This window comes from Anabrus simplex, chromosome 4 (assembly GCF_040414725.1).
Source record: "Anabrus simplex isolate iqAnaSimp1 chromosome 4, ASM4041472v1, whole genome shotgun sequence".
NCBI classification, from domain to species: domain Eukaryota; kingdom Metazoa; phylum Arthropoda; class Insecta; order Orthoptera; family Tettigoniidae; genus Anabrus; species Anabrus simplex.
The window spans coordinates 172,691,152-172,703,588 of NC_090268.1; the positions used below are offsets into that span (position 1 = coordinate 172,691,152).

Here is a 12,437-nt window from a genome sequence, read left to right on the forward strand (position 1 = left end):
AGGCTAGGAAAGCAACAGATAGGAAATTTGCCACCTGGGCGACTGCCCTAAATGCAGATCAATATTTATTTATTGATTGATTGATTGATTGATTGATTGACTGACTGACTGATTGATTGACACTGGTAATACTCGCAAATAAAAGCGACCTGTTGTGTTCCCCGCATGATGGTATTAATCATAAGTAGTTTCATGGTTCTGATTCATTCATCGTTTGGTTGCCCCTTTTAGTGGCCTCTCACGACAGGCAGGGGATACAGTGGGTGTATTTTTCGTCTGCGTCCCCCACCCACGGGAGGTAGAGAGAGAGAGAGAGAAAAGAAGAAAAAAGGTTGATGATGATGATGATGCTTGTTGTTTTAAGGGGCCTAACATCGAAGGTCATCGGCCCCTAATGGAACGAAATGAATGACATGAGATATGAAGTTAAAATTTTAAAAAGTATCCACTGACTAGAGTTAAAAAAGAATGGTGATGAAGAAAAATGAGGGTGAGATTAAAACAGTCAGTGGATCTAATACGCAATGCCTTATGTTCTATTAAAATAAGAGAAAGTACAGGAAATCGAAGGAATAAGGCATTGCTCAGTAATACAGATATTAACACATAATGTACGTTAGACGTTCAAATAACACATTAAAATGCGCAACACAAACTAAAATGAAGGCAATGAGATAAAAGCGCAACTGACATAAACAACACCAGGACAAAGGACATCATCACACACGATAAAACAGACCGCTATCCCTCATAAAGCGGATGACGAGGTCTGCTGACTGCTCGTCATCGCGCAAGATAAGGGAGATAGTACTCGGAAGGTTAATACTACGGCGCAGATCGACCAGGTCCACGCACTCCGTAAGGATGTGTACCACGGTAAGATGGTCGCCGCAGGTACACACCGGAGGGGGTTCTCCTTTCAGTAGATGGGAGTGCGTCAAGATACCGTGGCCGATCCGAAGGCGACATAATACCACGGCTTCCCTCCGCGAAGTCCGAAGGGAAGTCCTCCATACCTTCGTTGTTCCTTTTATCGCTCTCAGCTTATTGGGAAGTAGGTTGGCCTGCCACTCCATCTCCCAATGAGACATAACCAGATGTCTCAGCTGAGAGCGAATATCACTTGCTGGAACCTTGAAAGGCAACGGGGGCAGTGTAACTGCCTCCTTGGCAGCCTGATCTGCTAACTCGTTTCCCTCTATGCCCATGTGGCTGGGGAGCCACACAAACGTAATTCTGGTGCCGGCATCCGAACACCCGGCCAGCAGGTCCTGGATCCGCTGCAACAGAGGGTGTCGAGGGAAACAGGTATCAATACACTGAAGCAAACTCAAGGAGTCAGTACACACGAGAAAGTGTCGGCGCTCATTGTCTAGTGCGTACCGCAGAGCCTCACAGATAGCATAGAGCTCTGGCGTGTACACACTACAGGTGTCCGGGAGAGCAAAAAGAAACCGATCATTGTCGCCAACGAACGCACAGCCCACCTTCGTATCTGTCCTTGATCCATCCGTGTAAACGACGACTGAACCTGGATAGCGGTCAACAACGGACAGGTAGATCCTCCGATAAATCGAAGGGTCCATGTCTCCTTTCGAGCCAGTGTGCAAATCCAGGATGATTTCAGGTCGTCGTACAACCCACGGAGGTACCCCACTTGGTTGTCTGACAAGGCAAGGAATCGAAGGTACGTCAAACAATTCATAACTGCTATCCAAGCGTATCCCAACCGGCCGCGTCGCACGAGGATTAGCAACGTACAACAAACGGTTGCCATTGTTGAATACGCAGGGATAGCTCGGATGAAGTGGCATCTGTCGCAAACTTGCAGCATACGTAAGTAATAGTTGCTGGCGCCTCAGGTGTAAAGGCGGCACACCAGACTCAGCGAGCAGGCTAGCGATGGGGCTAGTACGAAAAGCTCCCGTCGCCAACCTAACCCCGCTGTGGTGGATACTGTTCAGCTTCGCAAGAACGCTTGGTCTTGCGGAGCCGTATGCTGCACTGCCGTAGTCTAACCGAGATAAAATGTGTGCCCGATAGAATCGCAGGAGCACCACGCGGTTAGCTCCCCAATTAGTGCTGCTAAGAAACTTCAAGAGGTTAAGCCTCTTGGTGCATTGCACTTTCAGCTCCCGCACGTGTGGCTCCCACGATAATTTACTGTCAAAAAGGAGCCCAAGAAATCGGTAGGTGTCAACAACTGGAAGAACGACATTACCTAGATAAAGCTCAGGATGAGGGTGAAGTGTACGTTGACGACAAAAGTGGACAACGGAGGTCTTTGCGGCAGAGAACCGAAAGCCATGTTCTAAGGTCCACTTCTCCACCCTCCTAATAGCTTGCTGTAACTGTCGCTCTGCGACTGCCATACTGCACAAGCTATAGTGCAGAGCAAAATCATCCACATATAGGGACGGTATTACGGCTGGACCAGCAGCAGCGACAATACCGTTTATGGCAATCGCGAACAGAGTGACACTAAGAACCGATCCCTGTGGGACTCCATTTTCTTGAACGTGGTACTGCGAATATGTCCTCCCTACTCGGACACGGAATAGACAGAGGGACAAAAAATTCGCAATAAATACCGGCAAGTTACCTCGGAATCTCCATTGATGCAGGACTGAAAGGATACCATATCGCCAGGTGGTGTCGTAGGCCTTCTCCAAGTCAAAGAAGACAGCTACCAAGTGCTGTTTGCGGAGAAATGCATCCTGGATAGAGCTCTCCAGGCGTACCAAGTAGTCTGTGGTGGATCGAGCGGCTCGAAATCCACATTGGTACTCGGACAAGAGTCTTTGTTTCTCCAGACACCACACGAGTCTGCGACTTACCATCCTCTCAAATAGCTTACACAGGCAATTTGTAAGACAAATCGGTCTGTAACTTCCTGCATACTTAGGATCCTTGTCAGGCTTGAGGACAGGGATGACTATGCCCTCTCGCCACTGAGACGGAAAATCACCCTCTGTCCAGATTCGGTTGAACACACGAAGGAGATATAGTAAACTATCATCACTAAGATGTTTCAACATCTGGTTATGGATGTTGTCCGGTCCAGGAGACGTGTCCTTCCAAAGCGCTAAGGCGCTGCGGAGTTCCCACTCCGTAAAGGGCACGTAGTAGTCCTCTGAAGCTTGGGTGGCAAAACTAAGGTGATGACGTTCTGCCTCCCGCTTCAGAGGGAGGAAATCAGGATTGTAATTCCCGGAGCCAGAGACATCCGCGAAATGACTAGCGAGATGGTTAGCAATCGCGAGGGGATCAGTGGCGACACTGCCTGCAATGGAAATTCCCGGTACAGCAGATGTTCCTTGAATACCCGAAATTCGTCGAAGTTTCGTCCACACTTGAGATGATGGAGTATGTGACTTCATGGACAACACATATCTCTCCCATGAAGCATTCTTACTTTGTCGAATAAGAACTTGCGCCTTAGCGCGGAGTTTCTTAAATGTTACCAAGTTGGCCACAGTAGGCTGTCTACGCTAACGCTTATGAGCGCGACAGCGTTCTTTGATGGCTGCTGCTATTTCATCGTTCCACCAAGGAACGAGTTTTAGGCGAGGAGTCCCCGAGAAAAACGGAATGGACTCCTCAGCAGCAGCAAGAATAACTTGGGTGATGTAAGTTATTTCCTCGCCGACTGTCCGCCTGACATCATCGTTAAAGACAGCTAGTGATGTGTACTTTGGCCAATCAGCATGTTTAAGAATCCATCGAGGGGGAGCCTCGACGGGTTTATGATTCAACAAAGTAAGAACGATGGGAAAATGGTCACTGTCACAGAGATCATCGTGTGCATTCCACCGAAACAGTGGAACCAACGTTCGGCTGCATAGACTAACGTCTATGCGAGAATATGTGCCGTAACGTACACTAAAGTGAGTTGGTTCCCCTGTGTTCAAAATACATAAATCCAGATCTGATAGAAGTGTTTCCAGCTCTCTTCCTCAGGGGCAAGGCGTCTCAGAGCCACATATGGGGTGATGGGCGTTAAAACCGCCCAATAAGAGGAAGGGTGGTGGAAGTTGATCCATAAGATCAGCGACATCATTGATGTTCAGATGCTGGCCTGGTGGAAGATAAACATTACACACTGTTGCTATGACAGGCAGCGAGACGCGAACAGCTACAGCCTCAAGAGGGGTTCTTAATGGAACCTCTTCGCTGTAGCTATCAGAACGTACAAAAATGCCAACGCCTCCGGAAGCCCGGTGAGCATAGTATCGTTCTGTCGAGTATAGTTTGAAATTCCTCAAGACCGTGTGATGACCAGGTCGGAAATTGGTCTCCTGAATACAGACTATACTCGCTACGTACTCACTAATAAGCTGACGTAACTCAGCAAGATGCCTATCATAACCGTTACAATTCCACTGTAACAGTGCCATAGTGTGGACTATAAAAGGAGTGTTAGGTTATGAGCGACAAAATGCTCGTAAGCCTAAACACTATCTAGTTCTACATCCGTAGATGTAGAGGACAGCGCGACATCCATCCCGTCATCAAAAGATGGCAGGGGTGCCGCCCAGAACTTCGACGCTTTTCGGGCGCGAGGGGGTCCCCTACGAGGAGAGCGCGCAGGTTTGGGAGCAGAAGTGCCTCCCGGCGCAGACTCATATCCCCCAGATGGAGGGCATGACTTCTCCTTCGCAGGGGAAGTCCGAGAGCGCTAAGGACAGGCGCTCTTCTTCCCCTTTTTCTGTTCTAGTTTAGACGGGTTGGGAGATAGTTTCCCAACCCTGGTCGACGATGCAGCCTCCGCCGGCTGGGGCACGACTTTCGTCGACCGCCTGAGGGGGGGAGACTTAGTCTTCCCCCCTTGCTGTGCCGGCTGGCAACTGCTAGAATGCACAGACTTCTGGTTGGTCGAAGGTAGGGTGGTCCCCCCTTCGAGCTTTGACTATTTGCGACGTTGCTGGGAGCAGCAACAGTCGCCTTGGGCGCAGCGGTCTGGACAGGTGTCGAGGTTGTAAATGACGAACCTGGAAGACTCTGAACTATCAAGCTATAGTCGAGTGTACGGGCAGGTGTATTGGTAGAATTAAACTTACGGCGCGCTTCCTGGTAGGAAAGACCATCCAGGGTCTTCATCTCCTGGATCTTCTTCTCACTCAGGTATGTCGGACAGTTCCGATCCCGAGGAGAATGAAAACCGGAGCAGTTAGTGCACTTGTATGGAGTTGTGCACTCCTCCGCGCCGTGAGCTACTCGTCCACATGTACCACATACAGCCTGTTTCGAACAGCAAGATACCATATGTCCGAATCGCTCGCATTGATAACATCGCATAGGAGGCGGGATGTACGGCCTCACATCGGAACGATAAGTTGTTACCTTGACTTTCTCTGGTAACACTGACAACTTGAAAGGGACAATAAAGGCACCAGTGGCAACGTCTTCACCGTTGACCTTGCGCGTAATGCGCCGGACGTGTGTCACGCCACGGTTCTTCGTGTCTTCCATCAACTCGTCGCAGTGTTCAAAATAAGGTCGCGGTGAAAGATGACTCCGCGAACCAGGTTCAAGGACTTATGCTCCTCCACTTTGACGGGGATGTCGCCAAAGTGCTCGCACTTCAGCAACTGATCAGCTTGCAGTGCTGTACGAGTCTTTAGAAGCAAACTACCGTTGCGCATTTTCTTAAGTTCCTCCAGTTCGCCATAGACGCCTTCGATGTGTCTACTAAACAGGATCGACTTCACCAGCTTAAAATCCTGCCCATCGGTTCTGATAGCGACCAGAAACCTAGGGAAGCTGGATCCCATTCCTTCACGCTGCGCATGTTCCCAGGGAGTTGAACCTCTCAGGGAAGCAAAAGTTAAAGACTTAGGTGGGCGACCACCTTGAGAGAGCCGACTTCGTTTGGAAGCCATGCCCGATAGCATCCTCCCCGAATGCCACCCACTCCGATCAGGGGTCTCTGTAGCCGAACCAAGCAGCCAAGGCAACACCCACCTGGTCATAGCAGGTACTGCCCGGGGTCCGATGTTGGACGATGCCTAATACGGGACGACTGAGGCAATGAGCACTTAGACTCCCTTCCTCCAGTCACCCGCTATAGCATGTACCCCATAGCGTGTACAGAGCACTAAATATAGAAGAAATAAATAAAAATAATTAATAAGAATATGTCCTTCTGGCATTCGGCTGTGCGGGGACCTGCGTTGTCAGGCGGATACCACTGCCCGGGTACATGACACTCCCACCCGCCGCGTCCTGGGTGGTTGCTGGCACAGGCTTTCGAGCGTAGTCGCACACATAGGAGTTCCATCGCCGAGCAGCACGCACATCAAAATTTTGAATGGTCTACATCTGACCCTCAGAAAAATAATAAAAAAATAAAGAGGGGACCATGGCCACATGACCCTTTAAGTCGCCTTCTACGACAGGCAGGGATTACCTATGGATGTATTCAGCCTCTCCCATCCACAGGAGGTCCAACACATTATACCAAACCGCAATCCATGTCCGCGCCAAGGTCGCCCCTTTTTGTCGCCTCTTACGACAGGCAGGGGATACCGCGGGTGTATTCTGCATGCGCGTCCCCCACCCGCAGGGGGTAGTGTGTTTGGTCCGCGAGAGGTATTTTATTTCCCTCAAGTCCGCCGGCAAGCCGGTTAGGACCCCCCTATCCGCCACCTGGGACGCGCCACGTGGGAGTATCACCTCTCCCCCTGCTACGCCATCGTAGTAGGTTCGTGGGTGAATAAATGGGTCTTTTACCTCGGTGGGTTGGATATCTGAATCTAGGAATGAAATTTAGCATACTGGTACCGTATAAGCCTCTTGCGTTCATGGAAAAAGTTGGAGGATCATTCACGAACAAGTTTCAAAAAGTGGGAAAGAGAGAAATTGTGGAATAGTGGACTTATTCCAGGCTGAAAATATGTTACTGGTGGTAATGTTGGAGAATCAACAGGGCAGGATGAAAACTGAAATTTTAAGACAGTGAAATATTTGCACTAGGGAAAGAGAATGAAGATAAATCACGAGACAATGATATGGAAAACAATGGAAAAGTTAAAACAATGATTGTCAGTGAAAAGACTACAAGCAACTGAAGGAATGCTCCATTATATGGAGAGGTTAGGTGCGACTGCTATGGACATTTTATTTTGTCTGGCATACGACACGAAGCTGGATGAAGAAACGATGAGAGTGAGAGACAGTTCAAGCATCATGACATTGTTTTCTACAAAAACATAGTCATTTCTTAAGTTTTATATGTACGGGACTTTTTTCTTTAGTTTTAACAATTCCTTTAGGGTAGCTATGTTGTACTTTTCTGTGTCCTGTTTTGTGCTAGAACTTTCATTACAGTAATATGCAATTAAATAGCATGAGCTGCGAAATACCCACCCCTCATTCCGCAAAACTCGACCTAATGTGGACTGAGAATCCACCGCACGAAGTTATAACAAAGACGACTACAAAACCGGGAATGTCGAGTGTAAGCTGCAGCATCTACTTCATCCATTTCTGTGGTACAGCCTACTAGATAAAGCAATACATTACCATTCCAAATATCCACGAAATACGACACTGCCGTCTGACACTGCATCAATAGAGCACATACTAATATATGCCACAAGCATTAGATACATTAGGACATCACAATAGTTACAGAGCACGCAATGATGACATTACACACACACACAATCTTCTATTTTCTTGTAATTGTGCACAGTTATTAGCTGCTCAGAATCACTTGGTTATATGCATAACCTACCTTTGAAATTTAATTATCCACGCTGGTGAAAAAAAAAGTTAACACAAGTGACCTTCATTCACAAGCAAACACAAGAGTTTATTAAGAGCACTGGGCAAACAGTACGGCCTAGAAATGACAAAAGTAAATTAACAAAACACAATTACATTCCCCTATTCATAACATAACATCCCCAACAAGCGACATATTTGGATATGTGCCAGGTTATGCATCAAATATATCGATTGTTTACAGGATTGATACATATTCGAGTATACTGAACATCTAAGAAAATTACGACATATACATATTCCGTGTCTCATAAACTTTTAAAGAAATCTGCACAAGTTGGGCTAAGATGACTTCTTTTATCTTTATAAAAGTTATAATACGTATTTCATGACGAGGTATTTCTCACAAGTTCGTCCACAGGATTCGGAAATAAAACTGCCCAGCCCGGCAGCCATCTTGTGCTCCACTAAGACTTGCCCAAACTTACTAAAGAATTATTCGTTTCATGTTATTTATTGACTTATTTTATGGCGTGCCTTAGGCTATGAAGCATGCTGTTATACCTCATCATCATATGATGATAAAAAGAAACTCGTGTCCTCATCCCGAGGTAGTGCAGCTCTTATCAGGCACACCGCCATTGCAGGTGAGCTGCACGTACCATTTCAACCACTAGCTCTCCTGCCATTCTTAAATTTCTGATGATGATGATGATGATGATGATGATGCTTGTTGTTTAAAGGTGGTGGTGGTGGTGGTGGTGGTGGTGGTGGCGATTATTGTTTTAAGAGGAAGTACAACTAGGCAACCATCCTCTATATAACACTAATCGGAGGGGAAAAATAGAAGGGATCCGACACTTCGAAAAATGAAGATATCGGTCAAAGAAAGACAAGGGCCACAAAGGTCGTGAAATCGAAAGACTCCCTAGCCCTCGCAAACCTAATAGCGTCGGGGTCGGAAAGGAACAAGAGTTGACCAAGGGAGGTCGGATAGGATAGATGAAAGTGAGGAGCCTGGCACAAGTAAGTGGAAGCAATGCCAGGACTCAGCTAAAGGCCCCGTGGTCGCCAACCCACGCTCCAAAGTTCAGAACCCCTCAGGCCCCTTTTAGTCGCCTCTTACGACAGGCAGGGGATACTGTTGTATGTCCGGCGCTCCCTTCTCGCTCCGCCAGCCAGCTACACGCGCGCCAAGTGTCATTCTTCTAGCCTCGACGTGCAGCCCTCAGTGCGCGTGCCTGAACAGTCGTGTGTGTACTATAAAGAGGAACCCCAGCCTGTCCAGATGCCCACTTGCCCCGGTGTCCAGCTCCAGAATACACCCTACGTCGAGCACGGAGGCTACTCCTCTTGAAAATGTGCTTCGACCAGGTGGACTGAATTTCTGGCAGTACGAGGTCTCACCTCTGGTCACCGCTCCTCTCCCGCTGCCCATATCCAGTCATACTATTACATACCGTTATATTTCCCTAATTAATGCAAGCTCCCTTGGTTTCGCCAAGTAAGAAATTTCCCAACATTGAACTTGCCTTTATGAACTCAACAAGGAAGGACTTTCCAAAACATTTATGTCAGTACTTCGGATAGTTTTCGACTATCGACTTTTCTTATCACAAGGACTATCTTTTCGAGATAGAAGTGGATGTAAATACTGTAAACTTGTATATAGTGTACAAAAAAATAGACTCTTTCTCAAGATTCCTAATTCATTTGCTTCAAGTTAAATTTCATTTTATTTGTGTAAATAGTGTATTTTGCATTTGAAGCGAATAATAAAGTTGTGTTTTGTAAATCTCAACCTTGGTTACAACACAACTCTATGGCGACGAGGTAAAAAAAAAAAAGGAACGCAACAAACACTCCAATTCATCGGCCCCCGTCACCAACTCTGTGGCGACAGGATAATAACTTGCTATTCATCCACTCCTTCACAACGAGGTACAGCAAACTCAGTGCCCTTATACACTTAGACATTGGCGACGAAGTCAATCAGTGCCCAGTGTGTCGCCCACTTAACAGACATTCCACAGCTCTCTGTCGTGCGCTCCACCTGTGTGGCACGCTCCAGCGTGTTTGCTTGCTCTCTCTCTCTCACTCCCAGCATATACCGGTCAAGGTCGCGCCTACAACCAGTTCTGACACACAGCTCTCCTTGCTCTTTATTGCACGCATCTCGCAATGGCTACAGCTGAGCAACTCGCTACGGTATTCCAAGCCTTACAGCAGCAACAACAACAGTTTATGCAACAACAACAGGCAGCATTAATTCAGGCTATTCAAGCTATTTCTGTCACTACACAGCCATCAGCTATTCCTCCGTTCTCTGTTTTTGATCCGGCTAAGGAAGAATGGTCAGTTTATTTAGCACGATTACAACAGCATTTCATCTGCCATTCTGTCACAGATGATCAACGCCGCCGAGCACTATTTCTTAGTTCAGTTGGCAATGCTACGTGTGAATTACTACGTAAATTAGGTCCAGAAGAAAACCTTTCTGAGGTACCATTCGCACAGCTCCTGGCCCGTCTCACTGAACATTATGCCAAAGCTCCTCACATAGTGGCTGCTCGCTATAAATTTTTTCAGAGCAGAAAGCAACCCCATCAGACACATACTGAATGGATAACTGAATTGCGTGGTCTAGCTAAACCCTGCCAGTTCATATGCTCCAAGGACGGTTGTGGTTCACCCTACACTGATTCTCTCATTCGGGACATGGTAATTTTACATACTCCTGAAGACAAGATACGTTTTGACGCTGTCAAGCAGAGTAACCCTTCTTTAGAAGACGTCCAGCGTATTGCTACGGTTTATGAGCTTACTACCACGACTGCCGCAGCCATAGCTTCTCCACACGAAGTTGCTCAAGTCTCGACTCAGGCCCGCAAGTCCTCTGCTACAGTGAACCGTCCAGATAAGGCGCTCTCTACCAAGCATTCTCGCCAGGTTCCCTCTCGTAATGCTACAAGGAAGCCCAATGCTAAAAGCACCTCGAAACTCCTGCCTTCCTGCCGAGGCTGTTTCAAGCATCATGAACGTCGTGACTGTCGTTTTTTCAAAGCCACTTGTGAACGATGTAATAAACTTGGACACATTAAGACTGTATGTCGGAGTTCGCTCCACCCTGCTAAGACTCCTGCAGCACGCCCGAAGCATATACAGCCCCGCCAAGACATGGAAGTTGATCAGATCAATCTTATTCTGCCCACAAGGAATTCTCACAAGATCATCGTTCCTCTCTCATTCTCTACTCGATCTGTCGATTTTCAATTAGACACTGGATCACCTGTCTCTCTTATTAATCTGGCTACATACCATGACTTAGGTTCCCCTTTATGCTCTCCAGCTGACATCCAGCTTGTGACGTTTAACAGAAAGAAAATTGACATTAAAGGTCAAATCCAGCTTCAGGCTAGTTATAAAGGAATTCAGAAGGCCATTCCTCTTCTTGTAGTTAACAACTACACTGCATCCAACATTATGGGCATGGATCTATTTAACTTATTTGGTTTCCAGATACATGACAACATTGACGTTGTATCTACATTGCATCCTACTTCTGACGTTACCGATCTCCTAAAGCAGTTTCCTGAAGTCTTCGACTCTCAGCTCGGAACAGCAAAAGACTATACAGCTCACATACAGCTGAAATCCGGAGCTAAGCCTCGCTTTCTCAAAGCACGTCCAGTATCCCTAGCACTTCAAGCCCTGGTCACGAAAGAATTAGACAGATGGATACAAACTGGAATTGTGGTACCAGTTACTTCTAGTCAATGGGCTACTCCACTAGTGGTAATCAAGAAACCTGATGGTAATGTTCGACTTTGTGGCGATTTTAGATCTACAGTCAACGCACAACTCGACACAGATATCTTTCCTATTCCACGTCCAGAAGACTTATTCCGTCGTCTCGCTGGTGGACAATTCTTCTCTCGAGTTGATCTTAAAGAAGCATATCTCCAGCTACTTTTAGACGAAGACTCTAAGAAATTTCTAACACTCAACACTCCTCTCGGACTGCTCCAGCTCCAGCGGCTCCCATTCGGTGTTTCATCCTCAGCGGCTATTTTTCAGCGCTATTTAGCTCAACTCACTGCCTCCATTCCCGGTTGTGCTAACTACCTGGATGATATTATTGTTACGGGAAACGATCATCAGGAACATCTAAACAATCTACGCCTCCTTCTACAGAAATTGAAAGACAATGGCCTACGAGCGAATCTCGCTAAATGTACATTCTTTCAGCCTCAAGTTCACTACCTAGGACATATACTTGATAAGACTGGAATTCGCCCTAGTGCACAGAATGTCTCAGCTATCGTCAACATGCCAGCACCTCAGAACCTCAAGCAGCTCCAGTCCTTCATAGGCAAAGCGAACTACTATAATAAGTTCATTCCCCGCTTCGCTACAGTGGCAGCTCCATTAAACGCTCTACGTAAAAAAGGTGTTAAATTTCAATGGACTCCGCAATGCCAACAGGCATGGAAAACCATCAACAACGCCTTAATACATGCTATACAACTCACTCATTTTCAGCCCGACAAGCTCCTCACGCTAGCTACTGACGCTTCAGACTACGGTGTCGGTGCCGTTCTCTCCCAGAAGGATCGTCATGGACGGGAACGCCCCATCGCGTTCGCTTCGAAAACACTTAATGACCATCAACGTCGATACTCACAGATAGAGAAAGAAGCTTTAGCCAT

The 12,437-nt window shown here is 47.1% G+C and overlaps 1 protein-coding gene across 1 annotated transcript in view; it reads right to left on the bottom strand.

The window, feature by feature from the left end:
* Nucleotides 1–7,968, bottom strand: part of dbo (Kelch-like protein diablo) — a 351,633-nt gene extending 343,665 nt beyond the window's left edge. Inside the window, exon 1 of the mRNA XM_068227482.1 lies at nt 7,739–7,968. The gene's annotated coding sequence lies outside the window, so the exon portion shown is untranslated. The remainder of the gene's footprint in view (nt 1–7,738) is intronic.
* Nucleotides 7,969–12,437: the final 4,469 nt, after the last annotated feature.